The 16,086-nt window shown below is 54.4% G+C and overlaps 1 protein-coding gene across 3 annotated transcripts in view; it reads right to left on the bottom strand.

Moving 5' to 3' along the window:
* Positions 1-16,086, bottom strand: part of NOL4L (nucleolar protein 4 like) — a 128,640-nt gene that overhangs the window by 79,031 nt on the left and 33,523 nt on the right. Inside the window, exon 1 of one of the 3 annotated variants that reach the window (XM_030309817.1) lies at positions 7,610-7,968. The exons of the other annotated variants lie outside the window; for them this stretch is intronic. The gene's annotated coding sequence lies outside the window, so the exon portion shown is untranslated. Of the gene's footprint in view, positions 1-7,609; positions 7,969-16,086 lie in introns of those variants that run through there. 3 annotated transcript variants of the gene reach the window in all.

Below are 16,086 nucleotides of genomic sequence, written 5' to 3'. Positions count from 1 at the left end.
CCAGACTCAGGCGGGGAGCTCTCGAATCACATGCTGTGCCAAGACCATCCTGGAAGTCTCTGGGGAGGGGGGGGGGTGCTAAATAGATGCAGCCCCATCAGGAGCTCGCCAATTAGCAGTAACCTTTCACTGTGGTCCTGGGCTGGGGTCCCAGGGGAATGGCTCGGATCACCTGGGTGACTCCTGCCTCCACCCTGGCCTTTCTGAAAAGCTTTTCACCGCTGCCGGCCCTCCCCACTCCAGCAGCTGAGCGCCAGCAGCAGACCCAGGCTCTTTGTGTGTGGAGATACAGAGAATAACAGACACAAGGCCACGTGGAGGTGGCGGGGCCTCATGAGCAAGGTGGCCGTGGGCCCCTGAGCCTCTTACAAGGCTGGCAGGGGTGCTGTCAGCTGGTCCTGAAAAGGTGTGCCAGGATTGAGAAGGGGGTCCTGCTGCTGGGCAGACACCTGCTGTCTCCCACCAGCAGGGATGGGAGGGAACCAGGAAACTGCAGGGCATGAGGCTGGGGGCGGGGGGGGGGGGTGGTGTGGCCGGGTCCATAAGGGAGCAGACTGCAGAGTGAGGTCTTTATTCATAGGGCACAGGATACACACATGCTCGGGGACACCCGGCTCCTAGCCATCATCTCTCTATGGGGAGACCTGGAGAGCTCTGGGGAGCTTCACAGATTAAGAGCAACCAGGTGTGTGTGTATGTGTGTATGTGTGTGTGTGTGTGTGTGTAGGGGGAAGATGGGGGAAAAGGAGATAGGATATTCTCTAAAAGTGTCCAAAACACAAATCTCCCAGAGAATTCTTTCCTAAAGGATCTTGCTCACGGCTCAAGAACATCAGCTCTATGAGGATGTGCACTTCATCTCTTGGCTCTTGCCTGTCTCCCTAGCACCTAGAACAATGCTGGACACATACTAGGCTCAGTAAATAACCGAACGCCTGACTGACTATAAGCAGCAGCCAGGCAGGGTAGTTGAGACATACGCTTCCTCAGTTTGCGGCCCATCATCGAAGTGGCTATATGACCCTCAGCAGTTATTTTGCCTCTCTAATCCTCAGCTCCTTTATCTAGAAAATGGGGATAACAGAAGCACCTTTCCTATGAGCTACAGAGAGGAAGAACTGAGATGCGTGTGGAACACTTAGCAGCAAGCCCAGCCCATAGGAACTGCTGCACAAATACTATAATTAAGAAGGGCTTTGTCGTTTGCAAAGTTTCCCCTAGCTATGATAGGGCTGAACATTGTGACAAGCCTGGGAGGTTGTTGGGGTCAGGACCTGCCTGTGGTATGGTGCCTGGTAAGTGGCAGAGCTGGTTTAAGACCTCGGTCTTTGCAGTCCAAGGAAAACAGAGGCGGTGCTAAATGGGACACTTGCTCACAGAACATTCTGGCCACAGACGGGGCTTGGTTTTGTCCAGCAACTTTCCCAATATGCCATGATGGGCAAATAGGGCTGTCTCTTTGCCAGTGGCCCACTTGAGAGCAGATGGGCATCTGGAGTGGAGGGTGCCAAATCCTACAGCCAGTGGGCAGCATCCGTGGGTGGTGACCCTGGGTGGTGACCCTATTGGCCCTGTACAGTTCCTCTTGCCAATGGCTTCCTTCCTAGTCAGGATCCATTTCAATGGGGACTTCTCAGATAGCATGCATCTGGTGTGTGGTGTGTGTGTGTGTGTGTGTGTGTGTGTGTGTGTGTGTGTGTAGGAGGAGCTGCCTGCTGGTCCTGCTTCCTTGCTGTGAGATTGTGGGCAAACTCTTCAGCCTCCCTGAGCTTCACTTATGAGCTGAGCTGTAAAATTCCACGACTCTTCTTTTCTTAAACTCTCTCAGGAGTTACCGTTACCTCTTTCCTGGGGGTATCTGAAGTCCCCTCTGACGTCCTGGGCCATCTGTAAACGGGGCTCATCAGTGACAAACTTGATCATTAGCTGACTTGTAACTACCCAGCATTTTGGGGATCTTCAAATACTGTTGTGACAGAGTTGGATGAGACAAATATTATGACAGTCCAGTAATAATATCCTTCTAACCAGAGGTTCATGTTGGCAAAAACTAACAAAAGGATCATAAGAATAAAAATATAACTGGGTTTCTATTTCTTGAGCTAGGTGGTAGTTTTACAGGTGTGTTCGGTTTGTAAAGAGCCATTAATCTAAACTTTATAATCTGTGTACTTTTCTATATGTCTGCTAAGTTTTAATAAAAAAAAGTATATTAAAAAAATATAATGAGGTGGGTAGTTCCACAACATTTTGATAATCTGAATCTAGAGGCATAATGAGGGGCTTAGCTGCTTAAAAGTGAATAGACCTCTCTGCTTGTAAAACCATTTCAAGCAAGAATGTAGACACCTCTGGAAAATGGAGATAAAATTTGGTGGGAAGGAATGTAGAAAGAAAATAATCTGATGAAAGACAGTATTTCAGGTAAGTGAAATGGAAAGTGTCCCCTAACCAGCTTGGTGACCTTGGGCAGTTCCTTCTTGACCTTTTTTTTTCTTTTTTTTTTTTTTTTCTTTTAAGTAATCTCTACACCCAATGTGGGGCTTGAACTCACAACCCTGAGATCAAGAGTTGCATGCTCCACCAACTGAGCCAGTCAGGCACCCCACTTCTTGACCTCCTGAAACTCGGTTTCCTCACCTGTAAAATGGGCCTAGAAAGTCCTTGTTGGCTGTTCCCAAGATTAGGCTAAGAGTGTATGTCAGACATCTGGCACATATAGGCTTGTAAATGTTCATCTCTTCCCTCTGGACCCACTGAATTTGGACATTTTGTGTTTAGGAATTTGCTCTTATGTCCTGTCCCTCTGATCCATTCAGGTTACAGCACGGGTCCCCCAAGGCAATACCCACCATCAGAGGAGATGCATAGTCCTATGCAATTCCTAAGTAATATGCTAAGGCTGTCACACAAACTTAAAATAAATTTTCTGAAAGTCAAGGTGTAACTAACCAACCCAGATTAAACAGCAAACCTCACTGCCCAGTGCCTGGCCCATCTCTGTCCCAGCCTTTCACCCCCATTCTAAGGCAGACACGAGTACCCAACAGCTTGGTACCTGGTCCAATGTGACTACAAAATTGTCCCAAAGAAACTCTTCAGGGATCATTTTTAGTAGCTCCCGCTTTAAAGATCTATTGTGATCTCCCCCGATGTTCAAACCTGGGTCCTATAACTGGTCTCTCTCAACTGCAGAGATGTACACAGGAAAGGAAAGGGCTTGTAAGCAACCCAAATTCAAACCACACAAGGTCTGCAGAGCCCCACCTTGAACTGTCCTCTGGTGAGCTGTGGCCACCTGGACACCATGTGTGCTACACCCTAAGGGAAGAACACCAGGATATCTGTCTGTCCTTCAAGGAGAACCCTGGGAAGAGAACAAAGGGATCCCACGGCAGTCACGTGCGAGACATCTCTGCCATGCCCTGCATCCATAGAGGTAATAACCTTCATGCTAAGTGCTGCAGGAGAGGCATGCCTTCCTTAGCTGAGAATCCAGACACAGTGCTATAAGGCAAGAGCTGGTAATTAAAGGAGCAGAAAGCACCTTCCCCATAGCCTTGGGATGCCCCTGCCAACCACTTCTGCTTTGTACCCAAATTAGCTTAATCTGATCCATGGCCCTAAGCAAGCTGGGCCTTGGCTTGACAAAGCTCACTTCATTTACAGGCTGAATGAAGAGGGGGCCCAGAGCCTCCTGACTCACCCCGGCTTCCTGGGACCGCCAGCCAGGAGTGATGGAACGGAACCCTGAAGCACCTCAAGGGAAAAGCCATGAGAAATACACGGTCAGTTGCGCAGGACCAACCTCTGGGGCCTTCCCGCTTGGGGAAGAGTATTGCCATGGCAACATACTACATCCTTTCGAACCAGCCAACTCCAAAACAGCCCGTCAGACCCAGGCCAACAAAAACAGGCATGGCAATAGTTTTAAAGATTTCACAGAGCTACGACCTTTCTTGGACATCACCATCTTCCTTTAAAGCAGTCCATGTGGATTCTAAACTAAAGGCCAGGTTGCGAATTATGGAGGAAATCACCAAACGTCTGTTTATATACTGCTCGTGTTTCAAGAATATTTACAGCAGTGGCCCCAAAGGGTGGTCCCCAGACTGTTTGAGTTCGCATCACCTGGCGACTTGATAGAAATGCAAATTCTCCGGCCCCACCTCAGACCCACCAAATCTCACTTTCTGGGGGTTTTAACAGGGCTTCCCTGATGATTCTGACGCACAACGGATTTTGAGGATTGCTGATTAGAATGTCTCCATGATTCGGACAGGGAAACTGGTATTGGCTCATTCAATATATGCTTGCTCTGTGCTTCTAGGCCTAATATTCTTTTCTTCTCCTTCACTGAAGGCCAGTTTTCCTGATGGTGAGAACAAAAGAATCTTCCTGGGCAACGTTGGTATAAATTCAAAACACCTGTCCAGAGACTTCATGCAAATTATGAGTAGAAAGGGCAGGAGTGCCCAGCGTCCTGACATCAGATTTTTAAGTCCTCCCTGGCAAAAGTAATTAACACTTCAGTGGGTCACCCCTTGACAGGTCTTTTCTGGCTTCCTCAGTTTCCTCAACTGATCTGAATGCTCAGGACCAGGAGGATTGTGACACCAGGACTGCACACCTACCCAGAAGAGACGAGCATATCTTGCCAGGCCATTAGGTCCCTGGCCAGGGTGGCCTCTCTCAGGTGAGCTGCCGAATCTGCCTGAGCCTTGCCTGTCTTCCCAGCAAGCCAATTAAATAGACCCCCGTCCAACGGCTGATGGATTTCAGGTCTGTCATCTCCACTGGAACTTCGAAGTCACTCGCTGGTAATAAGTTGCACACCTATCGAGATGGGCTCACTGTTTCCGGTCATGAGGGTGCTGGCTAGTGCATCACCACAATAAGAGCAGCGTGTGCCTCCCAGCAATGAGGAGGCCATGGCTGAGGGGATGTGGCTAAATAGCACCGACATGTCTCAACTGGGTTCCTACAGCAGAGGAAGAAACCACATAGAAAGTCCTTAGGATGTGGCCTTTTGGTGCATTTCAGGGCCGGCTCTTGACAAAGCGTACAAATCAACAAGATCGCCATCAGAGGAGAAAGTCAGTCAGCAGAAGAACCCACCCCGGGGGAGACACCTCTGGCTACCACTTATGTGGGACTGCAGGACTTCAGGGGGTTGATTGCACAGGCAAGTGTGAGGATGCTGTGCTGTCCTATCTCGGCCAGCCGGCTAAGTGGCTGCCATTACAGCCAAAGTTCCTGCAAATATCAGCTGCATGCTACTTTCAACTTCTGGAACTGGGGCTGTTCCTCCTGTCCCCCAAACCATACTTTAGTAAATTCAGGAAGGGCTGAGGTTTTGCAAGTGGGGGTAGCAGTTTGGGGACGGGGTGGGGAGGGGGGTTCCTACAAAGTCTCCTTCCGGCTCCTGGCAAGGCCGAAAGAAGACCCGAGGGGGAAGAGTCAGCCTCCTGCAAAGGGTTCTCAGAGGCAAAGGAAAGAGGTGGACGGGAAATTTATAAGCCACCCTAAACTGAGAGACTGAAAAGAAGAAAACTGGAATGAAGACCCGCACCCAGAGAGCCAGAAATTTTCTCAACAGAACCCCACGAGAAGCCAGTCATCGTTAGTAAAGCTAGGCATTCAGGTGATCGAGGGGAGGGCATTGCCTAAATGGAACAAGGACGGCATTTGAATATCTCTCAGTTATAAATACTACCTACTGTGGGCTGGAAACCAAAACCAAAACCAAACAAAACACCAACCCTCTAACACAAAGATGCACCAGAATTTTAGGACCCACAGTTGCAATGAGCTCTGGAGACCTGGATGGTGAGGGAGGAGACCACACCCCTGATAAATAAATAAATACGTAAACAAGGCGCTGAGGACTCAGTGTAGCACCTGCCTCCTCTCCACCCCTTTGCACAATTTCCAACTGCTAGTGCGGGCCGCCACGGCGGCGCACCTGCCATCTGGAACAGGCCTCACATATTTCCAAGACCTCCTTTCTGCTTCGCTGAATCTCCATCTTCTTTCAAATCACTCCGGGGACCAAAATGCACACCCCAGGCCACAGAAAGGTGCCTGGGATCAGCCCCCCGAACGACAGCACTACCTTTGAGGGATGCCATATCCTTCAAGCAGTTCTGAATATTTCTTTTTCTTTTCTTTTTCCTTTCCTTTCTTTTTTTTTTTTTTTTTTTTTGGTTAGCTCTGGGATGTCTGGAAAGGATGAGGGAGAAAGGGTGGGAAGGGAAAAGAGTCAAAGGGTCCCCCTTTTGGCAGGAAGGAGCAATGACCCCATGTTAAGGGACGGAGGGAAAGAGCAGCCAAGGGCACTGTGGGGCAGGAGGAGGGGAATGGGGGGTGGGGGTCCGGGCCTGACTCCGGGATTCTGGGCTGGGGGTGCCCTTGAGGCCCCAGTGCCCTAGGGGTGAGGTCACAGGCCTGAAGACAATCCAGCCCTGACCCTGGCCAAAGAATTGGCCTGCCTGGGCCTCAGTTTCCTCCTGTGTCGAGGTGATACAATGTGACAGGACGGCTGTTGGAACGCGAGTGGCGTACAAATAGCGCCTACCCTGGGCGAGACCCCCATAAATGACCGCTGTCGCGACCACTCCGAAAGGGTGCGTTCCAGGACTCTGGGGACCCGCCTCCCTCGGGCGCCGCGGCCAAGGACCGGGAATGGGGTCGCTGAGGGGGGGCTTCTAGGCGGAAGGGGGCGGCTCTGAGCCAAGCAGGCCCTGCGGGGCGGGTCCCTCCGGGGCCGCGGCGGGCGGCCTGGCGCGCTAACGAGCGGAGGCCCCAGGTGCGGGCCCCACCCTGCGCTGGGATGGGGGGTAAGGGGGAGCTCGAGGGGGAGGGGAGGGCCCGCGCGCTAATGACTGTTGACAGCGCGCGCAGGGGCCGGCCGGGCCGCGCGCGCCGCTGACAGCTGCTCGGGCGGGGGGCGGGGCGCGGGGCGCAGGGCGGGGGCGAGGCCGCTCTCGCTTCCCCCCACGGCGCACGCGCGTGCGCCTCGGCGGGGAGGGGCGGGGAGAAGCGGGGAGGGGCGGGGAGGTGCGCGCGCGCCGGGCCCGGGTTCGGAGGGCCTGCTGGAGCGGCTCGCGCGGGCTCCTCGCGGGCAGGCAGGTAATGAGAGTAACCATGGCAACCCACCAGAGGAAGTGTATTCTGCAGGAGACGTTAATCCCCTCTCCCCGGAGCTGGGACAGCCTGACTTTCCATTCTCACACAGTAATTAGATACCAGCTGTCAGTGCAGGGGGGACGGCTCCGCGGCTGCAGCCCGGCTGGGGGGGGGGGCGCACAAAGGGGGGGGGGGACGCGGGGAGGAGGGCGTTAAAGACACAGGGACGCTTTCGGGCTGTGGGCCAGGGTGACGCGCCTCCCCCCCGTCGCCAGCCTCCAGGCGCGCGTCCGCTCACCTGGAGACCCCGCCCGCGCGGGGCCCCGCCCACTCCACACGCACCTGCTGCGCGCCCGCGCGCCCGCCAGCCCGCCCTCGCGTTCCCCCCTCTCCCAGCCCCGCCTCCCCACTCCCAGCGCACCTGCCCTGCGCCCGCTCCCTCCCCCGCGCCCCCGCCAACCATCCCCGGGACGCTGCCCACCTGTCCTTTGTGCGGGCTGGTACCATTCGATCTGGCCAGCTCTCCTTCAGGGAGCGCCCGCTATGTGCCAGGCGCTGTGCCAAGCCTGATCTGTGTAATCCTCACAGACCCTGTGCGGTAGGAGCCTGTGCTGTTCCCCGCCCAAGGCGCAGCGGGGTGTGGCCATTTGCCCGGGGTCACGCAGAATTGAACCCCCATCCCGATGCCCATTTAACCACCAAGCTACAGCGCCTCCCCATCGCCTCCACATCCGTTATAGCTTTCGGGGGCCTCAAGGAGACAAAACAGTCACACTGGTAGCTGGCATCGTGGTGCACTTAATGTGTGCCAGATATTCACTGCCTCATTTCACTTTCCCAGCAGCTCTGGGAGGTTTATTACTCTCATCTCAGAGGTGAGGAAACTGAGGCACAGAAAGCTGAGGCGACTGGCATGCCCACGGTCAGGATGAGCAGAGTGGTGGAGCTGGGATTCAAACCCAGGCAGTCGGACGCCAGGATCCATGCTCCCAGCTACTGGGCACTATTAACTGCACCCCCAGGTTCCTGGTGGCTGGAATGCAACCCAGGTCTTTCACTGTTCAGCCCACCCACATCCCACATCAGTGAGGAGCTGTCTCTTACATAGCCATACCTGAGAAATCTAAGAAGTTCCTAGGCCTAAAGCTACTGCCACATCCCTAATTTCTATCAGGCCTCCCAGGAGCCGTTGCTGTCGCCGTAGGTAGACACTGGGAAATCATTCTAGGCCAGCCTCTCTGTTTCCCAGGTAGGAAAACCAAGACCACCAAGGCCGAAGTCTAGCCCGAGGAGGAGACATCCTGGTGGAGACTTTGGGGGGAGTTCAGTCCCCAAAGGCCCAGCTGTACCTCCTGCCTCCTACCCCACAATCAGGTCTGTGGTGGGCACATCAAGGAGGGGCAGGAAGTGCTGAGAAGCAGAGCAGGCTCCTGTCCCCAGTGGCAGCCGGTGTCTGGGGCTGGAGGAGGCTATCTGATCCCTTCCCCACTGCCCCGGCCATGACCTCCTCCCTCCCTCCATCTCTCCCTCCTCCCTCAAGGCCAGAGTAGCCAGCACCCTGGGCTGCAGCTGAGAACCCTGTGTTCCCCAACCTGGCCCGCATTCCTGGGGGAGGAGGGGTTGGGGGAGGCTGGGCCAAGGGCGTTAGGGACAGGGGTACCCCTGAGGCCGCCCCACCCTATGCAGGCCAAGGCAGGGCTGCCTCCAACCTCACCGTTTCCTGCCTCCGCTCTCCCCATCTCTCAGTAGCGGAGCTGCCTAAATTTGGCTCCAGGAGGGAATGGGGGAGGCGGCAGCAGGCGGGTGCTGTCAGAGGCCAGGGCGCAGCTCCCTGTCTAGCCGGCTGGCATTTTTGCTGTCTGGAGGAGGGCAAGGGGGGGGGGGGCAGCAGCTCTCTCTGGGAAAGGGAGATGTTCGTACCTCCTGACATGCACTGAGTAATGTGCAAACGACATACAAACTGAGCTTCAAATCAGCATCCTAGCCAGGGAACAGCTTGGGTGCTGCTTTTGGGATGAGAACAGAAGGACCAGTGGCCCACTCCCTAGGGGCTCCAGTTGGGGCTGAGTGGAGGGGTACAAGAGTGTCCAGGGCTGGGAGTTGGGAGATTCAGTTTCTCACCAGGTATAGCTTTGGGGCTTCAGCGACTGGACCCTCTGGGTCCCAGCCTGAGGGCAGAGCTGTGGCTTTCTCTGCCTGCTCTGGCATAGTGCTTGGCACACCCTGGCACACGGTTAAGCACATGAGTTCTGCATCCACTTTTTGCAGGTTTGAACCCTGGCTCTCCACTGGTGAGCTCCTCAACAGTGTACCCAGGTGAATAGGTAGTGAGATTGCGCATCCCTTTTAGTATAGCCACTTCCCTTCCCGGGAAGTTGGGCATAGGGGCATGGCCTGAAGGAACACGGGCTTTGGAATCAGACCTAGATTCCAGGTGTGGCTCAGCCAGCAAGGCTCTGTGGGTCTCACTCCCCTTATCCGAGAAATGGGTTCAGGATCTCAAGGTCAGTTGGGATGTTCCTGGGGGGGGGGCCTGGCACACAGTGGGCAGGCACCCCAGAAGTCTTCCCACTGGCCTCAAGTCATGGCTCTCTGCATTCATCCAACCAATTTCTCTGTCCTGTCCCCATCTCCCCTCTCCTCTTTACCCTCTATCCTGGTTTTTCTCTTGTCTCTAGATAGTTATAAATTTCTCGCAGTCTCTCTCCTCCCTTTCTCCTCACTTGTCTTAGTCACCTCAGACACGTCACTGCCTCTTAGAGTCTCAGTCTGCACATCTGCTAAATGGGGTTCATGGGAGGTGGATGATGAGCTCTGTCTGGAATCTGGGGTGCAACGGGCACTTGACAGGTGGCAACTCTTCTTTACGAGGCCTCCCCTCCCCATGTGTCATCCCAAATGACCAGGAGGGGTGGGCTGTGCCCTCAGCTCTATCGGGTACAGGGCGTTGGGGCCCTGCTTCTCAGTAACTCTGTTTAACCCCAGATAAGTGCTCTCCTGCCCCTCGGCCGGGGCTGATATGAGCTGAATCCAGCTTCCTGCCACCCAAAAGCCACTTCCTGCCAAACTTGAGCTGATACCAGAAGAACTTGTTTTCTGTGCACAGAGCAGTCCTTGGTGGGGCAGCCATCCGCCTGCCCGCCCCGGGTGTGAACATTTTTTCCATTTGCCTGTCTGCCTGGTGGGGATGGGCTGGGGAGGATGAGGACTCTGCCCTCTTCACCTCTGAACCCTAAACCTGCCCGTCCTGCCCTGCCCCACAGTAGCCGCCTATCCTGCCAGCCATCCCTGGAAGGGTGCCAAGTGCCCCTTTGGACCCAGACAGACATGTGTAGGCACATGTGATATACAGGCTGACACAGCCACACACACACCCAGTCACTTTGACAGAGTCCCCACAGCCATGGGCATTTGGGGAAGGGCTCCAGGAGACATGTGTGTGACACCGTCAGATATAGACTCGCACCTGGTCACTGGAGAGAATTCCACACAGCTATACCCATTCTCAGAGCCACTCACACACATGCACACAGATAGGAATCTCCCATGGGGCTCCCCACACTTGCCCAGCACCCCGCTTCCAGATGCGCTCATTGATTCAACAAATACTCTTTAAGGATCTGCTCTGTGCCAGGCCTTGGGTAACCCATAGTAAGAATTATTGAAATGGCAACAGATAATTAGGTGACCTGTGGTGCTGCCTCAGTTGCCTTATCTGTGCAAGAAGGAAAAGAGCCCTACCCCACAGGGCTGTTGGGAGGGTTACTGAGCTAACGCATGCCACGGCCCTGGGCTATCGCCCCAAGTGACCAGGAGGAGTGGGGCTGTACCCTCAGACATGGCACCATCTACGTTAGGCTATCTTAGTTAGCCCGGAGCATCCTGTACCAAGCACCATGCTGAGATCCCACGTACGTTACCTCCTGAGTCCTGGCTCCAGCCCCGGCGGCTAAGGTCACTGTCCCCGTTTTCACAGATGAGGAAACTGAGGCTCAGGGGAGAGGCCCAGAGTCCTCAGGGTGCCCCCACCGACCCTGTCCCCTGCCACACTCTCACTTTGCTGCTCCAGCCTGCCCCCACTACCCACCCACATGCCCACCCCCACCCGCACACACTGTTGCCTCTGCCTGGAATGCCCTTGCCACGGGTCTTGGCATGACCAGCTCCTTCTGAACTGCCTACTTACACAGCAACTCCCAAAAGCCCACGTCAGCCCCTGTTCGCTTCCCTCAGAACACTTATCATTTGTGAAACAGTAACCCCTCCCCCCCACTGGACATTAAGGGCCAAGAGCAAGGACCATTTTGTCCTGTCCTCTGGCACACGGTAGGTGCCCCCAACTTCAGAACTAAATGAATAATCCAAGTAGCCTTCTCTTCACAGCTACAGAGGGCAGAGCCTGGAATCAAACCGAGGCTACTCAAGCTAGAGCTCACTTTTCTGATACTGTACTTCTCACACCGCCAGCAGGCACTTCATAACCTGTGAATGAATGAATGAATGAACGAAACCAAGATCTCAGGATCCCGGTCCAGTGCTCCCTAAGCTAAACCTCCTTCATTTCATGGCCGTGTGGACATGAGCCAAGCTCTAGCTGCCTTGGATGGTGGCAGGGCTGACGGGCCGCCTGAAGCCGGCTGTCAGGAGCTCGTCTGGCCACGGCCGCCAGCAGGGGAGACCAGCTGGCGGTGCAGGGTCCATCGGCCCAGGCCTGGAATCTGAGCCGTCCTGAGAGGCCCAGCTTCTCTCCAGGCCCCCACAAACTGGCCTTTGTTCCCCAGGCCGGCCGAGACCCAGCAGCTTGGGCTTTCTCTCTGCCCGCGGCACCCGCGCTGAGCCGGCAGGGTAAATGGGCCAGCCTCCCCTCTGTCCGTGCCCAGGACGTCGCTTCAGGACTAAATGGAGATGTAATTTTCTATACAAATCCATGACAATTTAGATGGAGTGATTGTAATTGGCTTTTCAATGGGGGTTTTGTCCAGCGCTGGTGGCTAGAACTGGGTGGCCTGTTTAAGGCAGGCTCCATTTAAATGACAATAAAGCAATAATATTGAGGACTTGTACAGTGCCCAGAGCCCCTCCTGGGCCCAAGTGGAGCCTCATGTTTATGGATCTGGTCCTTCCCCGGGGCTGTCTGGACAACTGGATGGGGGGAGCACTGAGCCTGGGAGACGGGCTGCCGCATCTTTGAGCTTTCAGATGCGGCTCTGGGACGGCTGGGGCAGGGTCCCCTGTCCACCACTTACCTACTCCCACATTCATTACACACTCACTAACTGGTGCCGCCTGGGGGCTGGCTGCTATTCCAGGTGTTGGGGATGCCAGGATACAGAGAACCCCCTAGGCAGGTCAGGGGGAGGACGGTACAATGGCTAGCACAGCGTGACCCACAGCCAGACAGCACGGTTCACATCCTACCCCTGAGCTCCAGCGCGTTGCTTAACCTCTCTGTGCCTCCGTCTCCCCAGCCGTAATGTGGAGTTGCCATAAAAGTTACCGTGAGGTCGAAGCACCTGGCTAGGCCTCAGCAGCGTGCCTGGCATAGGGAAGGTCCTGTACGGAAGTTACTGCCCTCGTTGATGAAAGGCTCCAGGTCTGGTGTCAGGCTTGCTGGGTGACTGTAGGCACGTGACTGAACCCCTCTAAGTCTCCACTGGCTTCTCTTTAAGGTGGGGCTCTTAGGAGAGCCAACCCCACAGGGTTGTGAGGATTTACGGAGAGAATGCGGGAAAGGGCTTAGCACAGAGCCAGCACTTGCTCGATAAACATTAGCTCTCTTCACTGTGACGCTCTTCGGCCTTGAGGAGCTCGCCATCCAGTGATAATTATAATGTTGAATGTGGGAGACAGAGAGGGAGAGAAGAACGCTCACGGGAAGCCAGGATGGGGTAGTGCCTGCCGGCAGGGGCTGGCCTGGGAGGGGATGATCCCAAGGGGCCTCGGGAACAGGGTGGGGCATGGGGCTGTGTTAAAGAAGGAAGGCTTCACCAAGGACTTTGGGGCTGGGCCTTAAAGGATGAGTGGCGTTTTTGTCCACAGAAAGGGCAGTTACCAGTGCCAGGCTCTGTGGCCGCAGAGTCCCAGGCAGACCCTTGCGGCCTGGCCTCCTGAACAAGTGATCTGCACCTGTGGGGAAAGCTCAGGTGGGGGAGATGTGGGCAGGTGGGCAGGGAGGCCCTCCTGAAGGAGTGACGTGGAAAGCATCGAGGAAGGGAAACAGCATGTGCAAAGGCCCACAGGTGGGAAGGTGGCTGGCATTGTAGGTGGTGGCGAGTGGATAGCGTGGAGAGACGGGATGGGGGTTGTGGCTTCACTCACAGTGAAACAGGCAGCCACGGAGGGATTTTAAGTAGGCAGGCGACACCATCCAAACTACATTTTTTTCAGGATCCCTCTGGCTGCTTGTGGAAAATGGGCTGCAGAGAGGAAAGGGTAAGAGGGAACGTCGGGAGACCGTGGAGAAGCCATCGGTCACTGTGGGAGGGAAACGGCTGGATCCAGGAAGTGGCAGCACTCAGGAACTCTTGGATGGATGATGGGCGGACAGAGCTGGATGCGGAGCCAGTCCATAAGCGGGGTTGGTGGAAGGAAATGAGAGAAGAGAAATGAGGGCCGCCTCCCACCTCCTCATGCCAGGCTAAGGTTCTTGGGCTTTTTCCTAAAGGCAGCAGGAAACCAACATGGTTTTTCTCGAGGCAGGGAAAGACCATGCTGAGATTTGTGCTTTTGAAAGATCACTCTGGTGGCAAGCTGGAGGGGTGGGAGGTGGTGGGTGGGTGAGGCTAGAGGGAAGAGGGCAGGGGGCGGGGAGCGTGGTGGGTGGGGACTCAGAGGCCTCAACAGGCATTTTGGCCATTGCCCAACTCCAGAAACACACACTTCTTTCTCAGAGAGATCTAAAACTTAGTCCTAGGTCACAGAGCTTGTCAAGAGAGAGATGGGCTCTCACCCCAGAGCCCAGTGCTCTTTTCCCCTTTGGCATCATCTGCCTTGATTGCCAATAAAGTCCATCATGAGTAGTGCTTCAACCTCATTGTCAGCTATAGAGCCCTTACTATGAGGCCAGGAGGTGGGTACTATTATCGTTCCCATTTTACAGATGAGAAAGCCAAGGCTCTGAGAGGCTAAGTCATTTGCCCAAGGGCACACAAGCTGGGAATGGAGAGCCAGACTCAGACCCAGGCAGTCTGACTCCAGACCCACACACCAGATGTCCTAACCAGGCCACAGGCCAAATGAGGCCCATGGACATATTGGGGGGGGGGGGGCATGTAGAGATTTATTATAATTTTGAATTTATTACTAAAACATTGGAAAATTTCATGGAAGGAGAAACCCTGAACTTTGGACGGAACTTCCTGATGTTGGCAGCCTCAGGACCCAGTCCTTGAACCTCGTCCATCTCGTAGCCTCGAGGGGAGGTCACACCTCCAGCCTGCAGCTCTCCTCTGCCTCCATGTGGCTGGCTGGCCAAATCTGAAAGCGACTGAGTAGGGCCCCTCTAGATGGCCAGGGAAAGGCATCCATCCATTCATCCAAGAAGTGTTTGGACCACCACCCCCTCCACTGCCCAGCCATCCACCAGCTCTCCTCCAGCAGAAGCCTCCTCCATCCCCACTCACTCAGGCCAAACCCTGGAGCCGTCCTGGGTTCCTCCTGCTTTCTCCCACGTGCCCCACGCCCATTCCATCCACCAGCAAAGCCTGTTCGCTCCACCTTTAAACTACACCCAGGATCCAACTGCATTCTACAACTCCCCGGGCTTCTGACCTCCTGGCCCAGGGCCTGTGGGGCACCTGGGAAAGGCATGCACTGGCATTCAAGGGCCCTGGGGCCTGGCTCCTGTCTCCCTTCTCTGGGTCTCAGTTGCTTCATCTGTAGGAAGGGTGAGATAAAGTGTGTCATTTGACTCCTATTGTCCGTTTGTCCAGATTTTGGAGCTAGACACTTCATATTAAGATCCTAATTCCTTTCTGGCCTAGGAAGGACACCCTGACGGCAGGTCAGGAGCTCTCTGGGGTAGAAGCTGTCTTGTTTACCGCTGACTAGATCCCCAATATCTACCAGAGCCCAGTACAGACTAGTTACTCAGGAAACATTTATTGAATGAACAAAGGAATGAATGAATCCTCAAGTCACTCCAAAGGAACCCTGGGCATTCGCTCACTTACAGAGACCTTAATTTTCCCATCTGAGAAACAGAGTAATCTAATGCCTTGCCTTTCTTCTTGTAAAAATTAACATTTATTGAGCACTTATTATGCATCAAGCGCTGGTCTAAGCATTTTACATATATTAACTCATTTACTCTTTTTTAAAGATTTTTATTTTTTTAAATATTTATTTATTTTTGGGAGACAGAGAGACAGAGTCCAAGCAGGGGAGGGGCAGAGAGAGAGGGAGAAACAGAATCTGAAGCAGGCTCCAGGCTCTGAGCTGTCAGCACAGAGCCTGATGCGGGCTCGAACCCATGAAGTGTGGGATCATGACCTGGGCCGAAGTCAGAAGTCCAACCAACTGAGCCACCCAGGCGCCCCTTAATTTTTTAAAGTAATCTCTACACCCAATGCGGGGGTCGAACTTACAACCCCAAGATCAGGAGTTGCATCCTCTACCGACTGAGCCAGCCCACTGGTTTACTCTTCACTGTAACCCTGGAAAGTATGAACAGCTCCCTTTTATGATTGAAGAAACTAAAGCCCAGAGAGGTTAAGTGACATGACCAAGGTCACACAGCTTATAAGTGGCTGGGCCAGAGACCACCCTAAGCAGCCTGACTTTAAGAACTCTCATTCTTAAACACTCTTTCAGGCTGCTTTCAAGAAGAAATGAGGTTTGGGGAATCCTGCCCCAGGGAGGCAGCCCATGTTGCAGATGGGGGTATGTTGGGCAGGGATGCCAGCAGTTTCGTGGCTCCCTATTGCTGGTCACATGAGACCCAATACCCGCATCTGGACT

This window comes from Lynx canadensis, chromosome A3, assembly GCF_007474595.2.
Source record: "Lynx canadensis isolate LIC74 chromosome A3, mLynCan4.pri.v2, whole genome shotgun sequence".
Lineage (NCBI taxonomy): Eukaryota > Metazoa > Chordata > Mammalia > Carnivora > Felidae > Lynx > Lynx canadensis.
This window is presented reverse-complemented; position numbering and strand designations above follow the sequence as displayed.